At 36.9% G+C, this 6,090-nt stretch overlaps 1 long non-coding RNA gene across 1 annotated transcript in view; it reads left to right on the plus strand.

The window, feature by feature from the left end:
- LOC108300930 overlaps positions 1 to 961 on the plus strand; it is a 9,427-nt gene extending 8,466 nt beyond the window's left edge. The window contains exon 3 of the long non-coding RNA XR_001823656.1: positions 889 to 961. This is a non-coding gene — a long non-coding RNA (uncharacterized LOC108300930). The remainder of the gene's footprint in view (positions 1 to 888) is intronic.
- The last annotated feature ends 5,129 nt before the right edge of the window (positions 962 to 6,090 follow it).

Genomic DNA, 6,090 nt, shown 5'->3' on the forward strand with positions numbered 1-6,090 from the left:
CCCTCCTTCCCTTCCTCCCTTCTTCCTTCCTTCCTTCCTTCCTTCCTTCCTTCCTTCCTTCCTTCCTTCCTTCTTGACTATCTTGCTCAGTCACCCAGGCTGGAGTGCAGGAATGCAGTGACACAATCATAACTCACCATAGCCTTGAACTCCTGGGCTCAAGCAATCCTCTTGCCTTAGCCTCCCTGGTAGCTAGGACTACAGGTGTGCCATTGCACTCAGCTAATTTCAAACACAAAAAAAACTGTTTTGTAGAGATGGGGCCTCGCTATGTTGCCCAAGCTAGTCTTAAACAGTCCTCCTGCCTCAGCCTTCCAAAGAGCTGATATTACAGGCATGAGCCACTATGTTGGGCTGACAGGTTTTCAATGTAGACAAAACATCCTTGTATTGGATGAAAACCATGTAGGACTTTCATAGTTAGAGAGAAGTCAAACCCTGATTTCAGAGGTCAGGCTGACTTTTTTGTTAAGGATGAATGCAGCTGGTGACTTTAAGTTGAAGCCAATGCTAATTGACCATTCTGAAAATCCTTAAGAGTTATGCTTAATCTACTCTACCTATGCTCTGTGAATTTTTTTAAAAAGCCTGGATGACAGCAAATCTGTTTACAGTATGACTTACTAAATACTTCAAGTCCACTGTTGAGAATTACTTTTCAGAAAAAAAAAAAAAAGATTTCTTTCACAATGCACCTAGTCACCCAAGAGCTCTGATGGAGATGTGTAAAGAGAGTAATGTTATTTTCATGCCTGTTAACACAGTATGCATTTTGTAGCCCATGACTCAAGGAATTATTTCAACTTTCAGGTCTTGTTATTTAAGAAATACATTTCATAAGGCTATAGCTGTTCTAAATAGTGATACTTCTGATGGATATAGGCAAAGTAAATTGAAAATCTTCTAGAAAGAATTTACCATTCTGGATGTCATTAAGAACAATCACGATTCATGGGAGGAGGTGAAAATATCAACATTAACAAGAGTTTGGAAGGAGTTACTTTCAACCCTCATGAATGACTTTGAGGGATTCAAGATTTCATCGGAGGAAGTCACTGCAGATGTGGTAGAAACAGCAAGAAAACTAGAATTAGAAGTGGATCCTGAAGATGTGACTGAATTGCTTCAATCTCATGAGAAAACATGAACGGATGAGGAGTTGCTTCTCATGGATGAGCAAAGGAAATGGTTTCTTAAGATGGAATCTGCTCCTGGTGAAGGTGCTTTGAACATTGTTGAAATGACAAAAACAGATTTAGAGTATTTCATAAAGTTAGTTGATAAAGCAGTGGCAGGTTTGAGAGGACTGACTCCAATTTCCAAAGAAGTTCTGCTATGGGTAAAATGCTATCAAACAGCATCAAATGCTACAGAGACATCTTTCATGCAAGAAAGAGTCCATCGTTGTGGCAAACTCCATTCTTGACTTTTTCCAGTTGCCACAGCCACTCCAACTTTCAGCAGCCACCGCTCTGATCAGTTTGCAGCCATCAAAACTGAAGTGAGACCTTCCACTAATAAAAGGATTATGACTTGCTGAAGGCTTAGATGATTGTTAGCAATTTTTAGCAATCAAGCATTTTTAAATTAAGGTAGGTACGTATGATTAGACATAATGCTATTATATACTTAATAGAGTATAAAATAGTGTAGTTTATTCAGCTATATAACTTAAGCTTAAATAACTCAGAATAACTTTTATATACACTGAGAAACCAAAAAGTTCATATGACTCACTTTATTGAACTGATCTGGAAGTTGACATGCAATATATCCGAGGGGTGCCTGTATTTTCTCTTTGAACAGACCATTCCACTTGTTTCTCTCTTCCGTTGTTTTTAGAAGAAATAAGCTATCAGTCTGAATTTTATTACTTTGTAGGTAATATATCTTTCTTCCCTGGCTGCTTTTAAGACCTTCTCTTTTTTGGTTGCTAAAATGTGTTTAGGTGCAGATTTCTCTTTATTTATGCTGCTAATATTTTATTGCACTTTATGAAATTTACCCAATTCTGGAAGATTATAGCCATTATCTCTCACATATTTCCACTCCACCATTCACTTGGTTTTCTCCTTCTGACACTGAATAGATATGTGCTGAAACTTTTCCCTCTACCACCCACATCTGTTAACTTCTCTCTCGAAATTTCCATTGTTTGCTCTATGGATTGCATTCTTTAGATAGTTCTTTGATGTCTATCTGACTCTTCAGCAGTGTCTAATCTACTGTTTAATCCATCGGATTTCTCACTTAGCTGTTTTTTTCTTTTTTTACCTTTAAAACATCTGTGTGATGGTTTTTTAAATCTGCATGATAAATATTAACAGTCTCTTGTTTCTTTGTCATTATTTCAGTATGCTTTGAACTTAAAAATAGCAAGAAGAACTAAACAGACTTATTTCCTGTTCCACATCTGTTAATTTAAACACCTGCTCTTTATATTGGTCTTCTTCTGGTTACCTGTCACCCTCCTTTGTCCTTTGTCCACCCATTAAAACCACAGATCTCAGATTTTGCTCCCTCCCACTAAAAACATCTTTGTCTATGGTACAGATCTGCCTTGTTAACCTTACACTTTGACAGAACAGAAAGAAAATTTGGAAAGTTTCTTCAGGTAGACCTTGTCAAGTGTCCCTGCCACATGCAGACAGAAAGCTGAGAAGTGAAAAAGCAGGTAAGAAGTCCAGCTGTGCCTGAGTTTAAGTGGTTAAAAAGAGGAAATATTGATGAGGTGTCTGCTTTTGAGATGCAGCAACTTAGCCCACGAGTGAAACAGGGCCCAATAAAGATCACTATCTCCCATATTGGATCAATCAATCTTCCTCCTTTTTGTGGGGGAACAAATGAATAGAGGTGGGTGGGGAGCAGTGAAGTATTGTCAGAAATCCCCTCCTGAAAGCAATCTATAGACACTTTTGGCTTCCCAAATCACAATCTCTTGGCTCACCTGATTTCAGCTGCAGCTGCTGTGAATAGTTTGTGTGAGCTCAGTCCCCTTGCTGGCAGCATTGCATGTGGAGAAAGTTCTGTTTTTCCGCTTTCTGCCTCGGAGATTTATCTAGAGCCTCAGGAAGCCATTCGGCCTTTCAGCAAGATGGCGAGGCTCAGCCAATGTGGAGGGGAAGCTGGTGGACATTATGGCAGTGTCTTTGGGTAACTTCCATTGACAGTGTCTTTGGTTTTTTTTCTCCGGGGTTGCTAACATTCCCTAAAGATGGTCTGCTTCTCTTCTGCCATCTGGTAGATGAAATGGGAAGAAGGAAAACTTCTCCATATTTTGTGTAATTTCCTGTTCTCAACTGGGGAATCAGCCGCAGTGATTATAAAAATCTTTCATAGCCTCAACAATGTTCCCCAAAACTGCATGGCCTTAACAAGCAACTACTGGATATTCTCTAGATGGAAGTTACAGTGGTAAACTCTGTGTTTCTGTGGATAACACCAAGATGTGGACTCTGACTTTACATTATTGACTGTGTATTTTGAGAGCTTAATTCCTTCACTGGAAGAATGCACCACATTCATTATAAACATGAAAATAGTAGTCTAAATTTAAACTTAGATACATGTGAAAGCATCTTGATACTGTTGTTCTAACATCAGAATTAGCTATCAATTGTACTGACATTTAAAATTCCTTTTTATTTTGAAAAATTCAAATGTGCTAAGAATAGCACAATGAGCACTCTTCCATCCTTCACCTAGATTTACCAATTGTTCTTTTTGGCCCATTTTCTTCCCCTCTCTCTCTCTGTATTTCCCGTTACCTGTGTCTGTCCTTCATATATGTATGTGTATGTTTATACATGTACACACAGACATGTACACATGTATTTGCTGAATCATTTGAGAGTAAGTCATGACATCACCTTTTACATGCATCTACATAGACAAATGTATATTTTTAAGAATAACTACAGTACAATGATCAAAATCAAGAAATTGAATGTGGATGCAATGCTATTATCCAGAATACATATCCAAATTTTGCTAATGTCTTCAATAATGTTTTTAATAACAATATTCTTCCCCATCCAGTATCCACTTTAGGAGTAGGAATTTAATTTAATTGAAAATTTTATCAGATGCACTGGCTCACACCTGTAATCTCAGCACTTTGAGAGGCCCAGATGGGGCCTCTCAATCACTTGAGGTCACGAATTTGAGACCAGCCTGGCCAACGTGATGAAACCTCATTTCATCTAAAAATACAAAAATTAGCCGGGTATGGTGGTGCATGCTTGTAATCCCAGCTACTTGGGAGGCTGAGGTGGGAAGATCACTTGAACCCAGAAGGTGGAGGTTGCAGTGGACTGAGATTGTGCCACTGCACTTCAGCCTACATGACAGAGTGAGACTGTCTAAAAAAAAAAAATTTTTTTTTCTTTTCTCACTCCCATCTTCATCCCAGTTCCTAGGTCTCTTATTTAATTTTTAATCCTTTTAGTCTGCTTTAATCTGGAAAATTTCATCAACTTGTCCTTTTTTGATCTTTCATGACATTGATATTTTTGAAGAATACAGGGCAATTGTTTATATAATCTGCCGACATTTGTAAAAGGAAGATTTAAAATAGCAAATCTGAGAATGAGTATTCAGTTGGCCCTCCGTATTTATGGGTTCTGTAGCTTCAGATTCAACCACTGTGGATGGAAAATGTTTGGGGGGAAAGCTCAATCAAAATAAGATAAATTCAAAAAATACAGCTTAATAACTATTTATATAGCATTTACATTGTGTTAGATATAAGTAATCGAGAGATGATTTAAAGTATATGTGAGAATGTGTGTAGGCTATATGCAAATTAATTGCCATTTTATATAAGGGACTTGAGCATTTGAGAATTTTTGTACCAATCCCTTGTGGATGCAAAGAGATGACTGTACTTCAAATCTATAGACATTATTGTAGTTTCTTTAGATTGTATCAGTTTGTGGCTTGAATTTTACAAAACCCCCTCATACCTTTGCCTTCAAAGTACTTTGTGCTATATATATACTGTTAAATTAAGAGGCTATAAGTGGATTTAGGGCTTTGAGACACTCTCTGATATAATTAGGGTCAATCATGCAATTAGGAAATCATTGGTCGATTTTGAAATGCAGACCACATAGATTTTAACTTTGGCAGATGAATTAATTCAACAACCTATGTTAAGAAGACACACCTAAAAACAAAATTTATGGTAATATATAAAATAAAAATTGTATCAAGAAAATGATTTTTGAATACTAAAATTAGAAAATTTTGATTGCATATTTAGAGAATAAGATTGGTGATTCTATATAGTCTGCATGAACAACGATATATGGTAACCTACTTTTTACGTGATTTCCCCTTAGAACTAAAATCCCAGTTATAATGAAAAAAAAAAAGGATATTACTCATTAAAAAAAGAAGTTCCAATATCCAAAGCACAGAAGGTAAGCTACGTTTATATATAGCAGTTCAGTTCCCTGAGCTTTGCCATTGAGCATATTCCAGTTGAACCAAAGCTCAATTGTTGTAATGTCATTGAGGAACAGAAGAGTTCCCCCTTAAGAATTTTGATTTTCAGAACAAAATGGAAGACAAACATGAGACCAAAATGGATAAGCAAGACAAAGAGCTGTCAGAGGCGCTTAATCTCTGGACTCCTACAGGTTCATGGACACGGAACCAGGAATTACTGCTGTTGAGAACAAAAGATAAGTTTTATTTATTCTATAAGCCTTGAAGTGTGGAATTTCCTTATTTGTTCTTTAATTGTTGTGTGTAAGTCTAGTATGACGGGATTTGAGAGACTCAAACATGCATTCAGTCCTGCCTTTGAGTAATATTGAGCTCCAAATTGTTTCCCATGTACTTTTTCAGACACAGGTGATGTGTGAACATTTAAAAATATTTCTACCTCACTCCTCAGCCTGTTGTACTATCTTAATTACATTATAATCAGTGCATTTTAATTATGGTTAATTTCAGAAAGTTTCTGCTTTGTTTTAAAACTATGTTGCTTACTCAAGGCTCTACATTGAATGTCTCCGTATTTGTTGCAATTGTTGGTACTAATGTTGGGAACTGAATTACCCGTGTCTGCCTGATTCAAAGAAA

Source organism: Cebus imitator, unplaced genomic scaffold, assembly GCF_001604975.1.
Source record: "Cebus imitator isolate Cc_AM_T3 unplaced genomic scaffold, Cebus_imitator-1.0 Scaffold31, whole genome shotgun sequence".
Taxonomy (NCBI): Eukaryota; Metazoa; Chordata; class Mammalia; order Primates; family Cebidae; genus Cebus; species Cebus imitator.